Source organism: Rhincodon typus, chromosome 8 (assembly GCF_021869965.1).
Source record: "Rhincodon typus isolate 14 chromosome 8, sRhiTyp1.1, whole genome shotgun sequence".
In the NCBI taxonomy this organism is placed as follows: domain Eukaryota; kingdom Metazoa; phylum Chordata; class Chondrichthyes; order Orectolobiformes; family Rhincodontidae; genus Rhincodon; species Rhincodon typus.
Window position 1 is genome coordinate 70,049,311 of NC_063339.1, and position 13,280 is coordinate 70,062,590.

A 13,280-nucleotide genomic window follows, 5' to 3' on the forward strand; every position below is an offset into this window, starting at 1 on the left:
GTTATCTCAGACTCCAGCATCAGCAGTTCTTACTATCCCGCATTGGTGAATGGTGGGAGAGCCATCTGACATGGATCCCCTTGATTTTTTGCCTCCCTGCCCACCTCTTGGAGGTTGGTAAAATTCTGTCCAAACTTTCAGGTTGGTGGTCTTCCATCAGAACTCCAGTAATGGGCTCAGCAAAGCTATGGCAATTTTTTTTGGCAATGCGTGTTACATTGAGTTTCTTAGTGGGTTTATTTTTGTCACCAGGAACAGTGAGCTTTCTCACCGTATCTTACCAAACTCGCCTCAGTAACAACCTACACTGCCCTTGTGGCATCCTTCAAGAATGATTTCAGCCTCTTCTTACCCATTCCTGAAACAACTCGCCACTCAGTGATAATCATAAAATTCACAACATCATCTTTAACAGCCTGTTGTGCATCGGGACATCCACTGTCAGTTCAGAGCTTCTCTGCACAGATTCTAATGTTTGCCCCAGACATGGCAGATTAGGGGGAAAATGTTATCCACTTGCTTTGCAGACAGATACCTGGTAATTCTGCCGGAGAGGAAGGTGTAGGCTGAGAGACTTTCTCCTCCCTCAGAACCAGCCAAGGAAGCCACAACACCTAACCATACCAGACTCATTCGAGGTTGCCACTGGGGTTCAAGAAGCCTCAGCTGTCTGGAGCAGACCACTGGAGGAAAATAAGTCTATTTCTCCACTCTGCCAATATAAGTGCCACCAATAGCTCTCACTCACTCTACCTCCAACACTGTACCCAACTCTCATCAAACCTCATACTTTCCAATCTAACGTCTGCCTGCGACATCTTCTGTACTCATCCTCACCCAATCCAATCCTCAACACTAATGCTGCATGCCCGTTTGCTGCCTACTCACTCACTCAGGGCACCTATTCCAGAAATATCTAGCAACACCTGCTCCTGTCTCATTCCAGGAGGAGAACAGCCCACGATTGGCCGGAAAGATTTGTGGTAGGTGATAGACTGCCCAACATTCGGCTCCTCATCCTTATGTAACCCTGAGTGACCAACTGACTGATTCCAAGCCCCTGGGCCGGTAACGGAAATTGTCTTTGACTTACTGCCAGGACATCGTGACTGAATATTATCCCCAATGACTTGATTGAGGCCAGCTAGCAACATGGCTGGCTTCTTGCCTTTGGGTCTATGCTAAATGGCAAGACAAGCTGGAGCAATATGAACCTAGTACCTCTGACTGAGGGAGCAAAATGAAAAAAAAGCAAGGCAGGGATGCTGTGAACATTCAGGTACGCTCAGTGTGAGTGAGCATAATGACTAAAGTGAACAGGCTAGAGATGAACTCTGGTCCAAATAATAAACTGGGCATATAGCCCTCAGTTTGCAGTCACTTCACTGCAGCATTACAATGATAGTTGCAGCAATTGCTGTCTGAGGTTCAGCATTGAAGAGAAGAAGCATCCTGTAAGTGGGTCTGAGATGTGCCATCAAGTTTCTTAGAGGCTGGCCAACATCCATGGATGTGGAATGTGTGTACTAGCAATTAAATCAATATTGTTGTTTCATACAGCTGGATAAGTGCTTTCCTTTCTGTAACTTTCCAGGCTGGAATTCACCTACTTAACATTCCCAAAAAACATTCGGCAAGGGAATTACCACGGTGCTGTGGAGTTCATTATATTATAAATTTCACCAGTATGTCCTTGGTTCAAAATCAACCCGTTTTGATTGGATGAAAGGCTCTTTTTTCTGCTGGAATAAATTTGTGTCATATTTTAAACAGCATAAACTCAGTTTAAAACTGCTCACCATTCACAATGCACTGACTCAGATTGGCAATGAAACTGGCCAATCTTAATCTGATAACTGGAATCTAGCCTGGAGGTGAGATCCATGTGGTTGAGGTGGTGGGAGATTATTGTGAGGTGCGGGAGTCTGGCTGAACAGGTTTTCTAACCGTCCTGCATAATTTCATTGCAGGGCTGCTTCAGACTTTATCTGTGGGTCCTCAACCACAGGCATGCAGCCTGACTGACAGGCTGGATGGACCTGTTGGTGCAGGGAGTACGCTCACAAGTGTTTGAAAGAAACTAGGCATATTGAAGATGTGAGAAATGGTGGCTGGGGAGGATCTGGATCAAAGGGCTGGATAGTAGATTGCCTGGATTGTGAGGTGCTAAACACGTAGGTAAGTGTGCATTGGTCGGCCTTGAACACAGGGTGATACTTCAATTATGGCCTCATGTGCAGGGTGCAGTGGAGGTTCTAAGGTTTCCTGATCATACAGGGAAGGGGCGACATGGTGACTTAGTGCTTAGCATTGTTGCCCCCACCCCCTCACAGCACCAGGGACCTAGGTTCGATTCCAACCTTGTGCGACTATCGGTGTGGAGTTTGCATGTTCTCCCCGTGCCTGTGGGTTTCCTCTAGGTGCACGGGTTTCCTGCCACAGTCAGAATCTGTTTGTCAGATAATCATCACATTCCCCTCATTCAATGTGGATATTCTTTTCCCTTAACATTGGCATTACTTATGAATTGCCCTGATGAGTGTAAGATGAAAATCTTCAACATTGCATATCTTTTTTCAGAAGTTTTGTGTAATGAGGCAAGATCACCAAATCAATTTGTCCTCCCATCAGCCTCATCATCTGCATATAAGACCATCCTCATTCTATGGCTCATTGCTCCTACTCCTTGGTCTGTTAGGTATGGGAACTTCTTTGGTTATGGCATTGTTATAGATTTTAACATGCTAATATGATTCCAGCTGGTCTCACTACAGGCTAAATCAGAGCCAGGCTTTAATCTGACTTGATTAATCATTTGTTTAAAATTTCATCAAGGTGATCTTTCACTGAAACATAAACATGCAACACTGTAGATTTGGGTTAAACAATAAATCAGAAGCTGTTTATACAAAAGAAATGAAGATAAAATAAAATAAACTAAACTATTTGCATATAACACAAACTTAAAAATTTAACTGTAAAATTATAAACATAATCCAATTAATCTTGTACAGTATTCACGCCAAACAGAATTTCCTTCTATTTCACCTCTATAACATTTAATTTCCCATCTTGAGAATTTGACAGCCTCTTCCAGGGGTCTTCCTACAACTGAACTTAGATTTTCTTGCCTTCAAATAACACCATCAGGGTTTTAATCAAACACCTTGGGTCTGTAACTTTTAAAATAAACTCTCTATACTGAAGTAACCTCTTCTTTATCAGTTTTCAAAATGCCTCCCATTCTTAGGAGCAAGTGTTCACATACCCAGATTCAGCCAAGGCTCCTACAAACCAACCCAAACTGAAACTAAAAACATTTTTTCTTACAAAATAATTCTAAATCTTCAATCTGAAAATTTAGCACAGTGCACCGTTCATTTTGTTCAGTTGTAAACTTTCGCAATATAATCTGTAGTGATTGTAATGAAGTCAGCCTGGTGGACCTCACAGAATATGAGTTCCTTGATTGGGGCTGTTTATCTGGTCAACAGAAGCAGCAAATGATAGACAGAGCTAAGCGATCCCACAACCAATGGATCAGATCCAAGCTCTGCAGTCCTGCCACATCCAGTCGTGAATGTGGTGGACAATTAAACAACTCACTGGAGGAGGAGACTCCAAAAATATCCCCATCCTCAATGATGGAAGAGCCCATCACATTAGTGCAAAAGATAAGGCTGAAAGTTTTGTAACAATCTTCAGCCAGAAGTGCCAAGTGGATGATTCAATTCGGTCGGTCTCCTCCAGTCATCCCCAACACTACAGATACCAGTCTTTAGTCAAACAATTCATTCCAAAATGATACCAAGAAATGGTTGAAAACACTGGATACTGCAAAGGCTATGGGTCCTGACAACATTCTGGCAATATTACTAAAGACTTGTGCTCCAGAACGTGCTGCTCCCCTAGCCAAGCTGTTCCAGAATGGTTGCAACACTGGTATCTGCTCGACAATGTGGAAAATTTCCCAAGTACTTCCTGTATGAAAAGCAGGACAAATCCAACCCGGCTGATTACCACTCCATCAGTCTACTCTCGATCATCAGTAAAGCGATGGAAGGTGTTATCAACAGTGCTATCAAGCAGCACCTTCTCAGCAATAACCTGCTCAGTGACGTCCAGTTTGGGTTCCGCCAGGGCCACTCAGCTCCTGACCTCATTACAGCCTTGGTTCAAACATGGACAAAAGAGCTGAATTCCAGAGGTGAGGTGAGAGTGACAGCCCTTGACATTGAGGCTGCATTCGAATGAGTGTGGCATCAAGGAGCCCTGGCAAAACTAGAATCAATGGGTATCAGGGGGCAAACTCTCTACTGGTTAGAATCATGCCTGACACTTAGGAAGATGATTGTAGTTGTTGGAGGTCAGTCATCTCAGCTCCAGGACATCTCTGCAGGAGTTCCTCAGGGAACCTCGGCCCAACCATCTTCAGCTGCTTCGTCAATGACCTTCCCTCCATCTTAAGGTCAGAAGTGGGGATGTTTGCTGATAATTGCACAACGTTCAGCACCATTCCCGACTCTTCAGACACTGAAGCAGTCCATATTCACATGCAATAGGATCTGGACAATATCCAGGCTTGGGCTGACAAGTGACATTCATGCCACACAAATGCCACGCTATGACCATCACCAACAAGAGACGATCTAACCACTGCCCCTTGACATTCAATGGTGTTACCATCTCTGAATCCCCCACTAGCACCAGCCTGGGTGTTATCAACCAATCAGAAACTCAAGTGGACTCACCATATAAATGCAATGGCTACAAGAGTGGTCAGAGGCTAGGAATATTGCAGTGAGTAATTCACTTCCGGACTCCTCAATGCCTGTTTACCATCTACAAGGCACAGGTCAGGAGTGTGATGGAATACTCCCCACTTGCCTGGATGAGTGCAGCCCCAATAACACTCAAGAAGCTTGACACCATCAAGGACAAAGCAACCTGTTTGATTAGCATTACATCCACAAGCATCCACTCTGCCCATCACCGACGCTCAGTAGCAGCAGTGTGTGCTATCTACAAGATGAACTGCACAAATTCACCAAAGATCCTCAGACAGCACCTTCTGAACCCACGACCACTTCCACCCAGAAGGACAAAGGCAGCACATATATGGGAACACCACCACCTTTAAGTTCCCCTCCAAGCCACTCACTGTTCTGACTTGGAAATATTTCGCTGTTCCTTCACTGTCGCTGAGACAAATTCCTGGAATTCCCTCCCTAAGGGCATTGTGGGTCAACCCATGGCAGGTGGTCTACAGCAGTTCAAGAAGGCAGCTCACCACCACCTTCTCAAGGGCAACTAGGGACGGGCAGTAAATGCTGGCCAGCCAGTGACACCCACATCCTGCAAAATGAATTCTAAAAAGTCAGGGAGCCCTGGCTGACAAATAAGAACAGGGGTGTCAGACATCTTGTTCGCTTGAGACCTGGTTCTGAGGGAGCTGGATCAGTGTCAAGGGCTTTCCATATGTAAATAAAGCCTGAGTTGATGACGGGGTATCAGCCTTTGTGGATTTATTTGGTTTTGGCAGGACCTGACCTTTCTCTGTCCAAAGTCTGATATTGTCAGCTGTGACTGGAAGTGTGCCCAGAAAATTTAAAACTATTACGGACTCTTCCAGTGTCTGTACCACTGGTGGTGTGTCTGCCAGTCGGAGGCAGCTCAATGCATCTGCATTTGCTACTTGTCCTCCTGGGTGGTATTCCAACTTGTAATTATATGCACTTAGCATTACAGCCCAGCACTAAGTTACTGCCAACAGATCCCCCACAGTCAAGGGAATGGCTGGGTGAACCCTGGACTCAGTTACATGTTGGTGATGCAGACCCTTTCATGGACTCAATGTTCTTACTCATTGTGGATGTACATTAAGTGTAGAGGGACATGCATTGTGTTCATTCGTCAATCACGGGGACGATGATAGAAAAACTGCACGCACCTTTTGCAATACATGGACTCCAGGAAATGCTTGTCACAGATAACGGGCCATTGTTTACCAGCAGGAAATGTGAGAATTTCCAGAAGTGGAAATGATATTCAAAATGTCAGGACAGCTCCATATCATCAAACATGCAGCGGTCTGGCTGAAAGAGCAGTCCAACCTTTGAAGGCTGGCTGAAAGAAACAGCTTACAGCTTCACTAGGTACCAAACTGTCCCAGTTCCTATTTGTTTATAGTACCAACCCCTCACCAGCAGGGAGGCTATGGCCTAGTGGTGTTATCACTGCACTGCTAATTCAGAGAAAAAGGTAATATTCTGGAGAGACGAGTTTAAATCCTACCATGGCAGATGCGGATTGTGAATTCAATAAAAATTGAAAATTAAGAATCTACTGATGATCATGAATCCATTGTTGGAAAAGTCCACTTGATTCACTAATGCCCTTTAGGGAGGGAAACTGCCATCCTTACCTGGCCTGCATGTGACTCCAGACCCACAGCAATGTAGTTGACTCTTAATTCCCGTTGGGCAATAAATGCTGGCCTAGCCAGCAATGCCCTCATACCATGAATTTTTTTTTTAAGAAAATGCAACAAGTTGCTTCTGGGGAGAGAATCCATACCAGGTTAATTCTGATCTTTCCAGACTTGGGGGATGGAAGGTGTAATGGAATCAGGAATGCCAATGCTGGACGCAAGACTCATCTAAGCGAGAGGGACAGTTTACTTCAGGGAACGAAGTTTGTTGTAGGAACCATGGGAATGGTTCTGTATGGGTAAGAGGCATGGTCGTTGCGAGGTCAGATCTAGTGACATATAATGTTCGGGTAACTGTTCAGTCCTGAACAAGCATGTAGATCATATGAAAGCTGCAAACCCACAAACGGTGAGGAAGCAAAGTGTACCCGCCTCTTTGACAGCCTTTCCAACTGTGGGTTCTCCCTCACTGTCAAGTGTTCAAGATACTTTGGAATCTGATATGGACATGGCAGATGTCACCTTTGCTGCCTGAAGAGGAGAATGAATTTCTTCTGAAATGCTCCATGCGCAAGAGTCAAGCTACTGTGCATAACACACCACCCATATCAAAAGCAGATTCAGAAGAACCTGACACAGTACTGAAATGCCCCAGGAGGAGATACAAAAAAAATAAACAGAACTATGTCCTCAGACTCAGAGGGGGAGGGATATCATGACTGTAATGAGGTCAGCCAGGTGGACCCTATAGAATATGAGTTCCCTGATTGGGGCTGTTAATCTGGTCCAATCAGGGACCCCTGGCTGACAGATAAGAACAGGAGTGTCAGACATCCTGTTCACTCTGAGAGCTGGCTCTGAGGGAGCCGGATCAGTGTCAACAACGCCCCACATGGAAATAAAGGGTGGCTTGGTGATGGGATACCAGCTTCTGTGGAGTTATTTCACACTCCAGGAACTCTCTCTCTTACGAAATGTTTTAAAAATAAATTACCATAACTTTAGGAATACTTAGAACTTTTAATCATTAAACGCCTTCAGTCATACAGAAAAAACAAATGTCACCAGTTCAAAATTCAAAAATTCGAAACAAATGACATTAAAAATTAGATAAATTACACAACTTATATAACAACACTTTGCACTTTCCAAACGCTGTTAGTCATTTTACTCAGTCCTCAGGAAAATCAGTAGCTTAAAAGGAAGCAGAGGAACTGAATCCCTGAGTACTTTTACTCTGTGAGTCTGAGCAAGCAGGGACACCTTAAAAGGAGATGACAGGTGAGGGACTGATAGTAAAGCTTCTATGGGGTCAAGCAGCAACATCCATTTCTAAAAATAAATGAAAATATTTTCCAAGGAGACTCTCCTTTCGATCATAAGACAGTGATTTATATATATATGTTCCAAGCAGAAGGGTTAGCCATGTTAGCCATGACTGTCTCATCAAATGGACCTCGTGTAAGAAGACAAAAGCAAGTTCTTTTTTTAAAAATTGTCTGCCTGCTGTCTGGTCACACTGAATAATAATGAGAGAAAAATCTATCCTCATGTCATCATTAAAAATTAGTGAAGTTTCCAGTTCATTGCTGAATAGCTTTTTTTTAAATATTACAATTCTGCTCCTATTTCCAAATTTATTATGCTTCATTTGTTTTTAAGATTCAATGATTTATCATTGTTTGAATGAGACGTTTTTTGAATACTTCTTGCAAATTGATTTTTGCTAAACTCTATTTATAGCCCCTAACCTGACTTGATTGGTATAGACTAAGAAATATTCTCTTTATCTGGGCCATTCATTGAGGTCTTCCATTGGCTGACCATTAGGCTCAGGAACAACTATTCTTTATGGGTTCAGACTTTGTGGTCTGCTCTGTACTTTCTTTATTGTAAATATTGTAAAAAAATAGAGACACTTAGACTGCAAAAGAAGGCCAGACGTCCATCACGTTTCTGCTCAAGCAATCCAAACCTAATCATATTGTCCCATTATTTCTGCATTTCCATGCATCTTTCTATGTGAATCTATGCTGCAGAGACAAAAATGAAAATCAAATTTAAATTTCTTCACAACAGGCACTTAAAACTGTACTCAAAGTGCACCATTTTGTGGTCAGGTAAAGAAATCAGAACATAACGGTCCAGGTCTTCCAGACTCCAAAGAGTCAGAAACCAGACATACCTCAAAGGATGTACGTCAGACCATCCAGACATCCTGATACATTGTCTTTGAGGGAATATTTGCAAAGTTTAAGCTTACAATGGGAAATTACCGCCAACCAGAACCCTCTTAGAAGGTCTCCAACATTAAACTAAAGTTGGAGACTTCACAGAGCTCTGAATCAGTACCCAGGAAATGTTAGACAATTAGTACAGGCTGCAACTCAGGGGTAACAATATAACTGAACCAATTGCACGCCTCCCCAAATCTCTGGCCATCCCAGCTCTTCCAACCACTTCCTTACTTGATCCCCACAACCTGAACAACCTACTCACCCTCTTACAGACACTTCTGTTCCCTTAACCTAAGAGCCCCCATACCCCTAACTACCCTGAAACTCAACCTACCCCATCACTAACCTGCCACTCTACCCCTCACGGATCCTTCTGCCAGCCTATTGCTTTAATGACGTATCACCTACTGCCTCTCCTGCCCACCACCTGTCGTCTCATCCACACAGTCATCCTACACCTTCATTCAACCACGCACAACACTACACCTTATCCAATTACTTTACACACTTACCTTGTCTCTGTAGACTCTCAGACATTTGACTACTTTTACTTATGTAATATGGTAGCCACTGTCATGAAAAAGGTGTGTTTTCTACAAAGTCTGTCACTGTGGCTGTCTGGGAGAATTGCTGTACTGCAACTATTAGAAAGGATCCTACATCAGAAGATGGGCTTGAAAGAAAATCGTACTAATGTCTGCAAACAAACGAACCAGCTCGGCGAGCGAACCAACCAGGAGGATCATACTAAAGTCAATAGTTAACTTTCTGTCTGCTCTGGGTCAGAAATAGTGATTCTGACAAAGATCAGAATAGTGCTAATACTTATTATTGTTTTCTCTGACACGAGCATTGAAGTGTAATGTCTATTGACTGCTCTGCCGTCTTTATAATCCATCATTTCTTCACGGATTTCTCTGGATATTGGCATTGACGTGGTTACTATTAGTGTCTATTCCCGTGTGTAATTTCATTCACATTACTTATATCCTAATTATTCAATTTCTTATGTCCATAAAGTATCTCCATACTTTATTAATGTTAAATTGAATTTGCAATGTGTCTCGCTAGTTTAAATTTTTTTCTCAATCCTTTGTACTACTTCTGTTTTATTTATTTTTCTATTGTGAGAGAATTCAGTTATAGTTGGTTACAACATGCAGACCAGTTACATCCTCACTATGGGGTTTGAGCCTTCTAAAAAAAATATATGCAATGGATTACATTATAATGTTGTGGATGTAACGAAAAGCTATGACTTCAGTTGAAGTGAGGTAGGGGAGATGTAGGGGCTTGATGGTAATGTCACTGGACTAGTCATTTATAGAATAGGGTGAAATTAGAATTCAATATCAATCTGGAACTATTAGCTAGCCTAATGACAGCCATGTAACCGTTGGTGATGTTGTAAAAATCCATCTGGTTTACTAATGTCCTTTAGGGAAGGAGATCTGCTATCCTGACCTCGTCTGGCCTACATGTGACTCCAGACCCACAGCAAAGTGATTAACTCTTAACTGTCCTCTGAAATGGCCAGAGGAGGCCACTCAGAATAATGGGGCAATGACGGATGAGCAATAAGTGTTGACCTAGTCGGAGATGCCTATATCCCATGAACAAATAAAAAAAAATGCATTGTAACTTGGAAGTAATCCAATACATTGTAGGAAACTCTACGGTGAATAGTTACAGCTTATGAAACTATTGTGATCACAGTGAGTATTGTGATTGTTCAGTGTGTAGCTACTTAGTGAAAAGACAGTGGAACTTAAGGAGGAACAAAATACATGAGCAATCATAAGTGTGCTTTTTTTTCAAAAGTTGCCCAGAACAAAGGATATTTTCTGTATCTCTTGCGTGATGCCAAAGGGAGAGATAAGGAAAGTTTGAGGAGGTGGGCATAGTTTAGAGCTGGCAGGGTTTGCAAGGATAGGGAAGACAAGGCCATGAAGGCACTTGAACACAGTATTAAAGATGCAAAGATTTGAAATCCATCAGATGATTGTTGGTTCGGGGCAAAACTCACTTGTAAAATAGCCAGTGGGGCATGAATTTGGGTAGGATCTTGAAATTGAGGTCATTTTCGTGGTCTGCATATGGTAGAATTATGGCCATAGGAACTTGAGACAGCAGCAGGCCATTCAGCCCCTCAAACCTGCTCTGCCATTCTAGACCATGAATAAACATCTACCTCAATGCCACATTCTGCATTATTTCATTTGTCAATAGAAATCCATTGGTTAATCCCTGCCTTGAACTTATTTAATGAGCTTCCACATCCCTCCAGGATAGGGAATTCCAAAGACTCAGTGTTTTGAGTGAAGACGTTCCTCCTCATTTCAGTCCTAAATAGCTTGCCTTGTATTCAGAGATTGTGCTCCCTGATTCTAGACCCCATAGCCAAGGGGAAAGAAATCACTTCTGAATCTATTCTGTCTACCCTTTTAAGAATTTATAAGTTTCTACTAGATTGCCTGTCATTGTTCTAAATGCCAGAGAATGCAGATTAATCTCTTCAGTACCTCATCATAGGTTAATCCCACTATGCCAGGAATCAGTCTGGTGAATGTCCATTGCATTCCCCCATCCTTTCTTTGGTAAGCCGACCAGAGCTGCACACAAAACTCCAGGTGTGATTCACAAATGTTCTATGCAATTGAAGGAGGAGCACTTTGTTCCTGTGCTGAAACCCCCTTGTGATAAAGGCCAACATGCTGTTTATCTTCTGAATTGCTTGCTGCACCAGCAAGGTAGCTTTCAGTGACTTATGAACAAGGAAACACTTCCTAATTTAATCAACATTTAAGAAATGCTGTGCACCTCCTTTCATCTTATCATTAATTATGGTTAATTTCACACTTATCCACACTATATTCTATCTGCCACACTCTTGTTCACGCACCCAGTCTGTCTAAATCTCCTTGAAACCTCTTTACATCTTCCTCACAACTCACATTCACAGCAAGTTTTGTGAAATAGGCAAATATGAAAATGTTACAATTGGTGCCCACATCCAAATTATTTATACAGACCGTGAACAGGTAGGGCTAAAGCATTGATCCTTACGGTATTCCACTGATCACAGTTTGCCAACTCGAGAATGACCTAATTATTCCTACTTCCTGTTTTCTGCCTGTTAACTGATCAAGCATACTCATCAAGGCCAAACTTCATCTACACCACAGGAAATCATCTCTCTCTCTCTATTTCGTAATTTTCTCTATTTTGTAATTCATTCCTGTGATCTATAATGCTGGACTTTTTATTTCTTTATTTTTCTGTCTTTTTTCCTCAGAACTTGTACTGGAGAATCTGTACCAAGATAGCTTGACCCTAAGGTGGCACTGTAAGTGGCAACTTGTAAACTTTTCACTGTACTCATTTGAGTACATGTGACAATAAAGTTATTTCAATTCAATGAAGCGAAGGGTGGGAATGAATGCTGTGCATCCCTGGTTACCACATCCTGAGAGCATGTAAAGGCAATCAGGACAGATAATAATTTGTGCAAGAATTAGGCATTGGTAAAATTTCTTTTCATGGGTACGGATTCCAATAGCAGGAGTTTCATTGATAATTTTGTCATCTCGATAAACTTTGTTTAAAGGGGTGTGAGGGAGCTTCCTCCATCCCCGCTGAGTTATCAGACCCAGAATCATGTTTAAGTGACCCCACAAATTCAAGCTGATAGTGCTTGTTGGCACTATCACCAGCTCCCCCAAGCTAACTCCTCTAACCCCTAACATCACCCTCTGCAATACTGAACAATTTGTTTCACTTCTGAAGCCAGTCGGTGAATCCTTATTTCCATTCCCCTCTTTTTGATTGTGGCCTTGTGTTCAGTGACATATTCAAGTCAGGGAGAGATTCACTGTCAATTTGTGTCAGTTTTTTCTTCACTCCTTTTGTCAAAAGTAGTCACACAAGAGGGATCAAACAGTTCCTTGTTCTGTACACCCACACACGCAGATGAACTTTTATTTAACCCTGACAACAAATCCTGCCATAATCCTTCATCTTGATCTGCCAGGAAACCCTTAGGCTGATGCTTCACCATCACAGTGTCAATGCTAACACAGGTAAGATATACCACAGGGTTATTGACAACAGAGTAATTATTTTGAAAAGCCTAAAGGTGTGACAAGTATATTTGATTTTGATTATGGTGAAGGCTGTGTCCTGTCTGATGACATCTGACTACATTCACAAATATCAAATTAAAGAATTTCTCAATTGGATATTTGTTCCAGGGCATGCAAGCAGAAATAACATGTCATATCTTTATGAACGCGGGTGACATCGAGCTTTTTCATATTTTGACTTAACACCTGAGGCAATTCATTTTGCAGGAGGTTTCTATTACAATAGAGTCTTTGGATACGTTTTTCTTTAATACCTCATTGAAAGAAAGCCAATATATCAAATGGTCCGCTGAAGAAGTGAAGCTCCCTTTAAGCCATGCGGAGCTCGAGCAGAGTTACAGATTCACCTGCTTTAATGGTGAAGGATAGAATGGTGAATCACAGAATCTTTAGGGAATTCAAGCAGTAGGTTGATTTATGACAAACACGTTTGCCATGATATAATTAACCACAAGGGTAATCATGCTTGTT